The 14,623-nt window shown below is 39.8% G+C and overlaps 1 protein-coding gene across 4 annotated transcripts in view; it reads right to left on the bottom strand.

Annotated features, from left to right (window-relative positions):
* The window catches only part of sv2ca (synaptic vesicle glycoprotein 2Ca), a 197,547-nt gene extending 183,824 nt beyond the window's left edge, over nucleotides 1-13,723 (bottom strand). The window contains exon 1 of one of the 4 annotated variants that reach the window (XM_063049284.1): nucleotides 13,543-13,723. The gene's annotated coding sequence lies outside the window, so the exon portion shown is untranslated. Of the gene's footprint in view, nucleotides 1-12,339; nucleotides 12,679-13,305; nucleotides 13,422-13,542 lie in introns of those variants that run through there. The other 3 variants (XM_063049285.1, XM_063049282.1, XM_063049286.1) reach the window with 3 other exon arrangements.
* Between the last annotated feature and the right edge of the window lie 900 nt (nucleotides 13,724-14,623).

The following is a 14,623-nucleotide window of genomic DNA, read 5'->3' as shown; positions in this document are numbered from 1 at the left end:
TTTTACACTGAGAATGGTGGGTGCTTGGAATGCATGGCTAGGGTGGTGGTAGAGGCAGATACATTAGGGACTTTTCAGAAATGTTTCGATCGGCTCATGAATGTGAGGAAAATGGAATAATATGGATATGGTAGAGGAGATTAGTTTAGTTGGCCAATGAATGCCAATTTAATTGCTTTGGTATTATTGTGGACCAAAAGGCCTGTCCTGTGCCTTTCTGTTTTATTTTAATCCAAGTTATGTTCTTTCACGGACATGAGGACCACAAAACTTCTTTTGAAGCTACCTTTGGCCTGTTTGGTCTGTGCTGCACACAGCAAGCCACGTCTCCTACACTCAGGAAGATCTGATCCATATGAGATCTAACAAGAACCCCATTTAATGGATAAGTGTAATGAAAGTAAATGAATGTGGACCCAGAAAACATTGCAGCTGAAATAATTGCCAAGTTGATTCCTTGAGCTTTGGACTGGGCAGTAGAACCAGAAATGTATAAAACATATTAAATGGAGTAGAAAAGACAAATTTAGGTATAATAGTGAAGTTGTTTGAGTGATACTTAAATATTGCATTGGAGATGAAAGCCCTCAGGTGAATGCTTGTCTTTATTTAAACTTATGACCCTTTGTATTACATGACCAATTGGAAAAGCCCTTCACCTGTGTTGAACACAGTCCCGAATAATTCTCCTGTAACAAAGAACTGTGTACAATTCTGGTCACCTTGAAAAATGTCATTAAACTGGAAAGGGTACAAAGAAGATTTATGAGTTTGTTCCTGGGAGTGATGGGTTTGAGGTATAACAGAAACTGGAAAGATGAGGATTCTTTTTCCCTGGAGGCTAGGAGACTGAGGGGTGACCTTAGAGAAATTTAGAAAATCATAAGGGCACAGATGAAGTCACTATTTTTTCCCCAGGGTAGGAGAGTCTAAAGCTACAGGGCATGGCAGTCATAGCTGTCTGCTACAAGGTGTTCCAAAGATTTACAATCTCATCTTAATGCTAAGTAGCTGACCAGTAAGGATGAAACCATATACTTTGGTTCTAAATTTCCCAACTAGGTACAAACAGCCTCTAGGCACCTCCCTTATCAATCCCATTCAAAATAGTATGCTTCAATAAGATCGCCTCTCATTTAGGATTGTGCAGTTATATATCATGAATATGGTCCCTTCATCCCTACTCATCCATGTTGACTTTGTTGTCTAACTGAGCTAATCTCATTTGTCTGCAACTAGACTACAGCCTAAAGTGAATGTGGGGCAATCTTACTCAATCTCTCCTCGTAAATATCCTTTCCAGATCATTTCAGGCATCTGAAGACCAAACTGAAGGTGTGGTCTCAGTAAAAGCCCTCTCTAATTAATTCAAAATTTCCTTGCTCCTAGATTACAGCCCCTCTGAAATCTAGGCAAATAAGCTTGCAAATCAACTTACTGTATTTTGTGGATATTTTCTAATTTATATTGGCATCATGCTCTTCAAAGTCTATACAGTACTGAAGTTTTCAACCTATTGCCTGGCAGTGAACTTGGTGATGAGACTAAATTGTCTGTTTTGGAATCCACTGATGATTTAAACCTTTGGTCCAAACTAGTTTTGCATCTGCAATACAAACTGAAGAAACTACCTCTATGAATTTTACAAGTAATTGTAGTTTGACACCTGTTGTGAGCTGTGCTACTGAATGTATGTTTAATGTTCTTGGACAAGATTCCCCTCTAAGTATTCTAATAATATGACTACCATCATGAAGTAAACAGGTTTTTGTACAATAGGGTGCAAATAACCTGATTTCAACACATTCATATGTGCTTAACGATCTCTGACAACTTTTATCATGATCAAAATATTTATCAGATCATGACCAATTATTTCTGATTCATTAAATTACATACATGCAGATGCTACTTTATTAGGAACACCTGTACACCTGTACACAATTAATGCAAATATCTAATTAGCCAATCAGGTAGTAGCAACTCAATGCATAAAAGCATGCAGAGATGGTCAAGAGATTCAGTTTTTGTTCAGACCAACAGCAGAAGAGAGAAGAAGTGTGATCTAAGTGACTTTGACACTGGCATGATTGGTGGTACCTGACGGGATGTTTTCAGTATCTCAGAAGCTGCTGATTATATAGGATTTTCTCTAGAGATTTATGGAAGATTCTCTAGAGTTTACAAGGAATGGTGTGAAAAACAAAAAATATGCAGCGAGCAGCAGTTTTGTGGGTGAAAACGTCTTGTTAATGAGAGGGCAGAGGAGGATGGGCAGATAGATAAATCTGACAGGAAGTCGACAGTAATTCAAATAGCCATGCATTACAACAGAGGTGTGCAGAAAAGCATCTCTGAATGCACATGTTGAACCGTGAAGTGGATGGGCTACAGCAGCAGAAGAATGTGAACATACATTCTTTATTAGGTACAGGAGGTATTGAGCATATATTTAGAACTGTGCTGCAATTTTTTTTTTAAATGGCATATCCTTTTTCTATTGGTTGTCCTTTTAATGAAGCTTTGTAACCAGTGAAAAGGATGGCTCAGACTTCAGGGGGAAAGTGAAAAAGACAATGACGCCATGAACTGTTCTTCTGCCTTCACAATGGCAGCCTAGATGTCAATGTACTTCCCACCATGTCAGTAGCCTAAGAACAGGTTAGAGGTCATTGACAGGTGTTGTCTTAGCCAAGCAGTTTTAGACATTACGACAAATCATGTGATCACTCAAAGATGATATTGCACTTTGCACTATTGGTCAATAACTGGAAAAAGTAGAACTTCTAGTCCTGAGTATTTTTATTATACATATAATACTACACCATCTTCAACAATAAACATAGCTTTAAGGTGAGAAGGGGAAAGTTTTCATTAGGCATTTTTTTTTGCACAGACAATAGTGACTGCTGGGCATCCACAGTCAGGGTATGTGGTGAATGCAGATACAACAGCAATGTTTAAGAGCCATTTGGACAGAAACATGTACATGCAGGGAATGGGGGGATATAGATCACGTTCAGGCAAGATGGGATTAATTTGCATTGGCACCCTGATCTGCATAGACATGGTGAGCCAAAGGGTTTGTTCCTGGCCATAAATACAAGAGATTCTGCAGAAGCTGGAAATCCAGAGCAACACATACAAAATGCTGGAGGAACCCAGCAGGTCAGGTAGCATCTGTTGAGAGGAGTAAATAGTCAATGTTTTGGGCTAAGTCCCTTCATCGGGACAGAAAAGGGCGAAGAAGCCAGATGAGGGGGAGAAGGGAAGGATTAGGAGCTCGCAAGGGATAGTTGAAACCAGGTTTGGGGGCCTGGGCTGCTCTGCTCGATGCTCCATGTTCTGCACTGTTCACAGAGCATCTGCAGTGCATTTCAGCTTTTGGTATTGACACTGCCTTGGATACATCATGTTTTATATTTTTAACATAACTTGTTGGCTAACATGAACACGGAAAAGCCTGGTAGAGTGAACAGGGAGAGTCTATGATCTGAGGCACCAACCTCAGAATGAAGCGACTTCCTTTTAAAACTGAGGGGAGGGTTTTTTTTATCAGCCAGAGGGTGTATCTGTGGAATTTGTCACCATAGAGGGCTGTGGAAGTCAAGTTATTTGGTGTGTTTAAGGCAGATATCAATTGCTTCTTGCTTGGTAACCGGAGTAAGGATTACTAGAAGAAGGCAGGGTTTGGGGAAAAAAATCAACCATGATTAAATGATGGACCGGACACTAGCCTAATAGCCTAATGGCCTAATTCTGCTCCTTGTTTTATGATTGTATGATCTTATAGAGGATCCTCAACCAGGTTGCCCAGATGTCTAAACTAACAACACCAGACATCATCCCTTCACTAACATTCTCCCACAAAGCCAGGAAGGCTGCAAATGACAGAGAGGCCAGGGTCCAGAGGCTGTATTGCTGGCAAGCTGCTTGTTTTGGAAGGGACAGGCAACAGAATGGAAATGTGATGACTTCTCAACTATGCTGAGACAGAGATTCATTCCTGATGCAGGGTCTCCAACGCTGAATATCAACTCTTTATTCATTTCTATAGATGCTGACTGACCTGCTGAGTTCCTCCAGCATTCTGTGTGTGTGTTACTTCAAAAGGAGTGAGCTGCATTCCTAGCGTTATGGCCACAGGTAGAATGCCAATGGGACAAAAGAGACAGAACAAGACATATATTTATATTTTTCTAACCCCGTTTAAAGATTGCCCGATGTAGAGATTGGTATTCAGAAACTGCACCACTTTTGTCAAATCGCAGCACTGCGACATTCGGGCGCAGCGTCCAATTCACCTGAAAGGTCTGGGGACAGAACGGCCGAACCCGTGCATCTATTCTCGCCTAGCGTGCACCCAAAATGCACAGTTCGAGATGGTGCACGATGCAAATGTCACACGATGGAGATGTTCCCTGCGGTCAGTTATTTTGCACTTGGCTCCTTTCGACCGTGCTTCTCAGACAACTGGAGTTGATGTGTATTTGTCCAGTTAGTTGGTTTTGGACAGCGGGTGCATGCGTAATAATTGGGAAGGTCGACAGGTCGGAAGCTGAAAGTGCTCATCCAGATCCTCGGGTATGCCAGAGCGCAGCGGCGGAGAAGCCACGGTTAAAACAACTCACACGTTCATTCCTCACTGCTGAAGATTTCTTGCAGTTATCATTGCTACTTCATTCTAATTATTTTATTGATCTTTGTGAATTTGCTGTACCAGATTAACACCAATCCCGCCCCCCCAATAAAAAGCATACTACGAAGAAGCTGCATTTTTATATTAATTTGTAAGGAATTCTGTGAAGCAAGTTAGTCTCACACCCCGCGGTCCATGTTTAGCGGGAAAGATAATGGAGTGAAAAGTCTATAGGAGCTGAATATTTAGAAAATAAGGAAATGGTTTAATTTCACAGTCAACAGAACGGAATTTATATTATACCAAGTCCTTAAATGAATACTCAGCAGCGTATCCCTGAGCGATCTCTCTCATCCGACGCACTGCGCAGTGTACCTGTGCAGTAAAGATTTAAATGGGGTCGAATGTTTAACATCCTGATAAAATGACATTTTGGGAACACTGGTCACCTGGAAATATCGTCTCTACTGCCATATTTTGTCCGGTGTATCTGATGCTGGGACCGAACTTCCAGAAAAGATTATATTTTTTTTAAAAAACGGAAGCCATTTTGATAAATTTTCTTACGAAAAATTGCAACGTAGAAAATAGAAGCAAGAATGGGCAGAATAAACGTAATCTGTTTGGAACAGTTTACATGTTTAGAAGTGTGGCAAAGATAATTGTCTCATTGCAAACTGCTTAGCATGGGGAGCAAATGGGAACTTCCATATGCAGAAATCGACGAGATTTCACTTGCAGGGCAATGCTTGATAAGAAACCATGCAGAAATATTTGATGTCACCGACCCAGTCAGAAAGTGACAAGACTGTACTTGCCCCACCCCCATTCTACTAACCTTTATTCTCACCTGAATTTAAGTGGTTTCTATATCAATATTCATGAATAGTTAATGAATAATGAATAGAAAAGTTAAATGAATAATGAAGAAAGAGATAGAAATGTGTATGAACAAGACAGTCATTTAGACTATTCTTCATTTGCAGAGTAAACGTTAGTATTGGCTGGTTAAACTAAACGATCGGTTATTTTTTTATTGAATAAAGAACACTGCGTGTTACTTGGTTTATTTCATATGTGACTTACGAAGTTACAAGATAATGAGAAAAAAATTAATTTAAATTTAATCTAGAATATTCCTCAGAACAAAGAATGCTGCTGTTTTCATATAATCAAAGTGGGTTAATGTTAAATGCAGAAGCAAAGATGCCTTACCGCTGCTGTAGTGGGCTTTGGCAGGATTCCCATCTGAAGCGCTGAGTGCATTTTTGGTCCCCTTATTTGAGTTAGGATGTTCTTTCCATGGTGCAAATGCAACAAAGATTTACTGGGCTAATTCCCAAAGTGACAGCACTAAAGTTTGAGGAGTGATTAGGTCAGTTAAGCCTCTATTCATTGACGTTTAGAAGAAGGAGAAGGGATATCATAGAACCCTCAGTGATTTTTTAAGGATAAAATTCAGGGGGAATGCTCTCAATGTCCGTGGAGTTCCGGGACATTGACAATCCAAGGTGTGCTACTTAGGACAGAGAATTTTCTTAACCCAAGGGTAGTGAACCTATAGAATTCTCTACAATGGAAGGCAGAAGGCCGAGCCAATAAATACAATTAAGAAGGTAAAATCAGTTTAGAATGCTATAAGTATTTTGGGAGAATATAGGGACAAGGTACTGAAGTAGATTAACAGCCATGTTTATGCTGAAACTTCTACAGATGTGCAGTTGAAAGTATCCTGACTGGTTGCATCATGGTCCGGTAGCAATTCAAATGCACAGGAATGTAAGAAGCTGTAGAGAGTAGCGGACTCTGCCCACACCACGGGCACATTCCTCCCCACCATTGGTTGTACCTACAGGAAGTGCTGCTTCAAGCAGGCATCGTCCAACACCAAAGATCCACACCATCCAGCCCTTGCCATCTTCTCGCACAGGCGGTACTGAAGCTTGAAGTCTCACACCATCACATTCAAGAACGGTTGCTTCTCTTCACCCATTCAGTTCTTAAATGAACCGGCAAAGTACTAATCACTACAGTTAGCAACACTATGACTACTTTTACCTCTTTGCACTAAAATTGACATTAGTTTTTTTTGTTCTAATTATGTTCTTTTTTAAAATAAAAATTGTATATCATTTATGTTTAATTTATAATTTTTCTCATGAATGCTGCTTTTATGATGCTATATGCCAGTGGTGCTGCTGCAAATAAGTTTTTCACCTGTACATATATGTACACCTGTGCATACATACAGTACATGTTCCTGTGGTTGTTACAATAAACTTGACTTTGAATGATGGACGAGGCCCAATGGGCCAAATGGACTACTCCGGTCCCTATTTTCTATGTTTATACAGTATGTTTTTAAATAGATTCATTTTACCAGGGACACTGGTATATTAGAGACTGAACATTTTTAAATGGATTTGTCACTCATTCTATTTGACTTCCTTTCTAGATCACTACATGGCCAGACTTCTCCCACAGTATTCTCTCATCCAGGAGCATGTTCTTTGCTCCTCCCATTTCTCATCTCATGCTTCACTTCAGCAACATCAACTTTATAAGAAATGAGAAATAAAAGCGGGAGTTAACTATCCAGCACTTTTTGCCAACTTCACTAATCATCAACTGATCCTCTGCCTCCAGCACTATAACACCCTTTGTTTCCTGTAATCTTCAGAAGAACATCAACCTCTGTTTCAAATAAATCCAGTGTCTGATCCTCCATAGCCTTTAGTGGTAGAGAATTCCAAAGGTACAATACCACTTTATTGAAGAAATTTCCCCTTATCTCCTCATTCTCAAACTGTGCCTGCGGTCTGAGACTCATTAGTCAGAAAGAAATGCTGCCGCATGTAAACAATCACTTTAAGAACTTTTAATGTTTTTAATGTATGGGAACAATCTGATTTGTTCCCACACAACAGTAACCATTCGTCAAAATGAACTGAAGATGCCAAAGGTCAGCATGCAACAAAGAACATGCTTGAGGGAAATGTTTTGATCAGGAGACAAATGAAATCTGAATTTACCAGAAGTGAAAAGGAACAGACACTGGAGACAAGAGATCCAAGACTGGAATAGCTGGATCACAAAGTGCTGAAGCCAGTTTTGAATCTGGAAGGCTGTAATGAGCCAAGTTGGAAGATGAGACATTGTTTCAATCTGGCTATCCAGGACTTCAGTTCAAATCTGAGATGTCAAGTTGGGAAACCAAAAACATTATATCTAATGATTTAATAATATAAATAACATGATTTAATAGATAATGAACTGTTGTAGAGGAAACATCAATTTCCAGTGAATGATGCCTAAATGACAGATCTAGTCAATTCTATGGGTATCTTTAGTCAAGGCATAAGGCAGAGAGTGCTGGAATCCCTAGCCTTCAGGTAGCATCAGTGGAAAGAAAAAACTGGAATAACATTTCAGATCAATAACCTTCCATAACCAGGAATGAAAGGTTATTCACCCAAAACAGGAAATCAGTTCCTGACTCCACAGGTGCTGCCTATCCTGCTGTGTATTTCTAGCATCTTTTACTTTTATTTCACTTTCCCAACATCTACAGTTTATCTGCAGTTTGTTTTTAGCCAGTAAATGTTAGTGACAGGAAATCCTAAGAATGAAGATTTTCAAGGCAACATTGAATTTTTTTTTATAAAAACTGTTTCTACTGTGAATTTTTCCAACTTCCCAAATCTAAATTTTGCCTTTTAATATCTATTACAAATTCCCAACTGAGAATTTGAATTGAGCGAGGTAAAGATTTTGGCTACATTTCCTCCCTATGAGATTTTAGGAATATGTTGAGCCACAAATAATCTCTGTCTCTTCCCTAACATTAGAAAATACAACTTTTTATTTCTTTCTGTAGCACACCTTTCCCTTATGACACAGCTCAACTCATTTAAATATCTGCAGTCATGTAAAGATAACACAATACACTTTCCACTACTCTTGTGATTATGCTGGTTTGATGGGACAGGGATATATACACTCACTGGCCACTTTATTAGGTACACATGTACACCTACTCATTAATGCAAATATCTAATCAGTCAATATGTGTCAGCAACTCAATGCATGAAAGCATGCAGACATGGTCAAGACACTGAGTTGTTGTTCAGACCAAACATCAAAATGGGAAAGAAATGTGATCTAAGTGACATTGACTAGGGAATGATTGTTGGTTTGAGAAACTGCTGATTTCCTGGGATTTTTATGCACAATAATCTCTAGAGTTTACAGAGAATGGTGTGTAAACAAAAAACTTCCTGTGAGTGGCGGTTCTCCTTGTTAATGAGAGAGGTCAAAGGAGAATGACCAGACTGGTCATGCTGACAGGAAGGTGACAGTAACTCAAATAACCATGCATTACAACAGGCCTGTGCAGACGAGCATCTCAGACCACACAACAGATCGAACCTGGAAGTGTCTGGGCCACAGCAGCAGAAGACCATGAACGTACACTCAGTGGCCACTTTATTATGTACAGGAGATACCTAATGAAATGGCCACTGAATATATTTTCAATCGGCTCATTCAACAAACCAACAATTTTCATTTGGCATGTCCAGTGAAATATCAGTTTAGGGCTAAATCGACATAAGAGAACAAGAGATTCATTGAACACCTTATCATTCATTCTATCTACTTCCCTGTGAATTAAATACACCACCAACTGATGATTAGGCATGGGTAACCAAGGTCATCTTTTCTTCCCAGAGACAAAACCACACAAGAAGAAGGGGAAATATGAACCATTAATACTCTGCGCATCCATCTTCCATCTCTACATGGAAGGTGCTCGTCATCAGCTGTTTAAGAGAGTTCTGCTGCAGAGCCTGCTGCACTCAGCTCTGACTCACACTCTGCAGCAGACTTTGAAGACCTGACTCCATTTGGTAAAGTGGAACAGAACCTGCAACTATACTAGAATAGCATTGTGCAGATGACAGCACCTTGCAGAAAATAAATTCCCCCATTAAAACAAAACAGACTAAACTAATGATATTAATTTGATCTTACATGTGCCTAGGCTCAAATGACGGAACCTGATACCTGGTGATTTTCTAGGCACGTACCAGCTGGCACAGCAGTGGTTAAACATGGAGCACAGTCTGCTCATCATTGTTCATTCAGGAAGGATCCTCTGCCAGAGATGAATGAAGGCTACAAACAGTGACAAATGTACCTTTTCACTCCATGTTTAAAAATGATCCTGTTGTTTTCTTAGCTGTTTACATTTTTCACTCCACGGACTCTGGTCACTAATGGGGCAGGAATCTGAGGATTCTGGAAACTCAGTTAATTTCTCCCAATGGTTTGGTCATCTACGCACTATCTCTATGGCGATTTTTCCCTCCTGCATATTGTTTCCACTTCTTGAAGGTTTTTATTCATGTTACAATACTGTTCTAAGAGTATCAATGTCCTCATGTATGTCATTGGCTATGTCTCCTATGTGATCCAAGATAAAAAGAATTGTTTACAGGCTATATGACCATAAAACCTTTTACAATGAAATAGATATTTTAGTGATCCGATATCCAAGAAGGTGATATGACACAGCAAGATTCTGAAATTAAAGCCTTCCCATTCTTGCTCATGCCACTGAGGCCAAGCACAGTGAGACCAATCATTGACCTGGATCATTGCAGTTTTGGTTAACAGTAATTGACTAACTAATGACACAAAAGGGTGAAATTACTTTTAAATTCTTTCCTACATTTTGGAAGAAAGATATAAACCTCACTGTTACCCTTTTCAAAGTGGAAATTTGTGAAAAACAGCATCGTAGAAGAAATCCTCAGGGTAGAAGCTAACCGTCAGTGGATTGCTTCTGATTTCCATTTAGATATTCAAATATTGTAAAATACAGTAAATATCTTCAAGCTGACCTTATTTTTACACATATTGAAGGGGGAATAAAATAGATTTGGCCCTATTCTTGATTTGGCTTCACGTTTCCTCTGTGTCATCACCATACAAACTACTACATGGTTGAAGACAAAAGGTTAATCCCATTATCAGCACTCAGTAAATGCTGTGCTTGGCTTTGATGCAAATCCTGCCTTTTTAAATCATTTTACCTCTCTGCATTGATACAAATCTAAGGGTATTAAGAATTGTGTATTGTCATAGATAAATTAGAGTTCATTATAAATTCAGTGTTATGAATCCTTTAGTTAGTTTACATTTATTACACTATCTGCCTTCCTGAAAGAGAAAATAACCTTGCAACTACCCACTATTTGCATGATTGGCATCAGGAATTTGGCAGTGTCGTAATACCTGAAATATATTTGACAGACGTCTATTCTCAAAGACCTGATGTACTGTAGTTCCTAATCCAGAAATTGTTGGATATTAACAGTTTAAAAAGGAGACAAAACGGAGTGAATGTCAGCTACATCACTGGATGACATTTTTTAACATGGCTTTTTGGAATCTGTGATAATAAAATGAAATTCTTTGATCATAACATGACGTGTATACTCAGAACTGGTCCCACAGACAACTATAAACAAACACAGCCATAGAAAGTCATAGAAAAATGACATTCTAATCAGATATTCAAAAAAAAGTTAGCTTTTGATTAATAAAAGACACGTCCTTGGGTCACTGTCTTACAAGAAGATTAGAAGGATGATTTGCATTCTAAATTCACCAAAAGACTGAGCGAAACTCTAATTATATGCTTTATTTTCATTTATTTTACGAACAGTTTAGCATCCGTCACAGCTAAAGAATGAGCAAAAAGAAGGCGCAATGTAAATAGTGTTAAAAGTACTGCGGTGAACCTATTGTAATTATGAAGAGAGATAATTAAGCTGACACTCTTTACTCGAACAAAACTTTCACAATTATAAGCTTATTCTGGTATGTGCTCAAATCTGCAGTACTTTCAGAATAGTGGGTCCATTCGGCGAATATTTACGAGTTATATCTTGATACGGCACAGTTTTAATAAGATCTCGTGGAATAAATTGAATGATTCGCTGATCAAGAAAATGCAGGCAAACTAAATAATAGGTAATTGAAGAGTTTGTGACAGAACTGCTGTGTTTTCAGGCGATGAATGGCTATCAAAAGATTAGTGGGCACGGAGTTAATCATATTATTCTGCCATTCTGCGATGATGTATTTAAACATTTCACTGAGGTCCCAGGGAAAATAAAAGCCTGCAAATACGGCTTTAGTTTATTGGGTTATAAATGAAAGGGAAGGGGAGGAAAGGGAAGCGGTGATAATAAAGCGCATAACAAGCAGATGAACACCACAGAAAATTTCATTTGAAAAGATTCAAGTTTAAATTAAGGAATCTGGAGATTTCAAAGGCCAATACCGATAAAAGGAAACTGGGTTGTATTGTTTCGAGAGGGAAAATGAAACCACATCTTTTCATTTCTAAAACAGCCCATTTTACAAGAAAACAAGGATTAGTAAGAATCAACTTATTTTTTTAAAAAAAACTTCCCTCCAAGTAAGATTCCAGTACTTTTTTCCAACACTGTCAGCCGTAAGAGCCCAACAACCTTTATCCCCACAACAACGTTTAAAGACAATCATTTCTCCACACTGAGCTCCCACCCCCGCCCCGAAACAGACAAACTCGTCCGGAAGGGTTCGCGAACTAGCGAGTGGCGTCAAGGCAATTGGCAACACTTGGAGAAAACGCGCAGTGGTTTACTTACTTCTGCAAACCGGGTTCACGCTATAAAATAAGAGCGATTTCAAAAGACAATTTCACCTTCGTTGATAGTGCTGGCTTAACGAGCGGTCAAAAGATAAAGTCTACTTTTCTAGAGCGATGTGAAGTTACAATCACAAAGTCATCCAAAACGCAGGCAGACTTTAGTCATCGGATTATTTTTGTTGTCCTGATACTGTATTCACTGCCTGCCTGCTCGGTGCTGAAATGACAGCTCCAAGATGACTCAGTCACTTTGCGGCAGTAACTATCCCTTTTAACACGACTAACCCGAATCTCGATTCAGAAGGACGTGTCTTGAGTACCTAAAACACTAAGAGCGCTGTCCGCTGTTAATTTCACACTGCAATAAACCCCTTCCGCAGCTCAAAGATAATTTACCAGCTAGGTGCTTTAGGACAACTGCTGATCACTTGCAATTACGACCTTAATCTGATGTACGTTCGGATCAGAGTTCTCCCAAATAACCACGGTATATTTACATATCAGATCGCCACTTTGTTTATGCCCTTTAGCCTTGTCCAAACGGAATTAACTTTATCGAGAAAGAAAGTTCACCAGTTGTCTACTATCTCATAAGGGCGAATCGTGCCTATTATATTGCAATGTGAGTCATGGATCAATGTAACAAGACCACGTGCAACCCTGGTACCTTCCGCAAAAGTCCTGACTTGTCAAATATGTGCAAGATCGTCAACAGATAAGATTTTATATTTTTAAAAGGGAGCGAATCATCTTGGACCGACTTAAAACCCTTAGCTAATACAGAGGGAACCTCAAATGGTCACAACAGCTCTCACGCCAGTTTTATACCAGCACCCTGCCACTGAACCCCCAGAGTTCCAACCATGCGTGTTCAAAGTTCAGTTGAAAGTACCCCCAGCCTATCGTGGTATAAAGTAATAAAGCAAAGCGATGCGCCGAAACAAACTTATAGAAAACAAACTACCTGAAGGTGTTGTTGTTAACCGATGCGTTTGAGAGACGGCACACCGGGCGCACTCACCACGCTGTAGAAAGAGCCCGCTGAATAAAGTTAAAATTTGACTCGACATTTAATAACAGATTTAATGAAACCCAAACTCAACCTGGTACACGTTCGGCTAAAGCGCAGTTACCAGGTAACTCAGGCGGATGAACTGACGGTGTCATCAGAGCGTGGCAAAGAAGGAGCAGGCTCACTTACTTTAAGCTGGCTACGCTGGGGAAGCCCAGGGGACACCTTAAAACACAGCAGGCAGCTGGCGTAATTCAGAATCTGGCTGCTTGGCTGCTTTCCTTTTCCTTGTTTATTTTATCCTTGGTGCCCCACACTAAAATGGCTGCAAGTGAGGTTGCTTCTACCAGCGGGGTGTTTTTTTTTGACGTTGCCGCCCTGCCACTGCAGTGCTGAATAAGAGAGAGAGAGGGGGGAGAGAGAGAGAGAGAGGCAGAGACTGAGAGAAAGAGAGAGAGAGGAAGAGAGAGAGAGCGAGCGAGAGAGAGAGAGAGTGAGAGGGCGATCAATAATTATAGCCCAGGGAATGGAGTGGGCAATCCCGGCTAATGGAACAATCCAGCCTCCGGCAACTGTATGAGTGTAAAGGGATGGAAAACAGAACACGTAAAAGCAGTAATCTGCAGTCAACCCCCACCCGTCTCCGCAAAACATCTTAAAACAACTACAAATATTGCATGTTCGCACGGCACTGCACTATTCACTCACAGTCCAAGACATATGCCAATACCGGAGGCTGAATCATCGACTCCAGTTTAAGAAAGTGCGACTTTTGATGCTACCGTACCGCCTAACGTGATAATACGTTGTGATAGTGATGGGATTACATACTGCTGTTGCATTGGAACTGGCATTTACATTCTTGAAGACAGACAGCACTATAATAGGCAATGATCTTTATTTCTTGCAATCAATTTTAGGGCCATTTATCAAAATAAAGAAAATTTTATTTAAATGCTTGGCCGGGTGCAATGTTTTGATGTTTAGCTGCGTGTTTCTTTCAGTATGTTTTAATTTTTTCTTTGTCAAGTAAAAGATGCATTACATCCTAAGCGATTGCAAGAAAAGGCTTGGAACCTACCCAACGAGATTTTCGAGATCTAATCCTATCCCCTGAAATCCCAAGCTTCCGGCGCAACACGGCTTGAACAGTAATGGGGAAATGGTAGCCAGGAATATAAAATTGATGGTTTTGATGTGAGAGATTGTTAGCCAGCGATTGCTTAGTGGGTAACCATTATCCCAGGGAGAAACCTTTGCCTAGTCGGGA

The sequence above is a fragment of the Mobula hypostoma genome, chromosome 5 (assembly GCF_963921235.1).
Source record: "Mobula hypostoma chromosome 5, sMobHyp1.1, whole genome shotgun sequence".
NCBI lineage: Eukaryota > Metazoa > Chordata > Chondrichthyes > Myliobatiformes > Myliobatidae > Mobula > Mobula hypostoma.
This window is presented reverse-complemented; position numbering and strand designations above follow the sequence as displayed.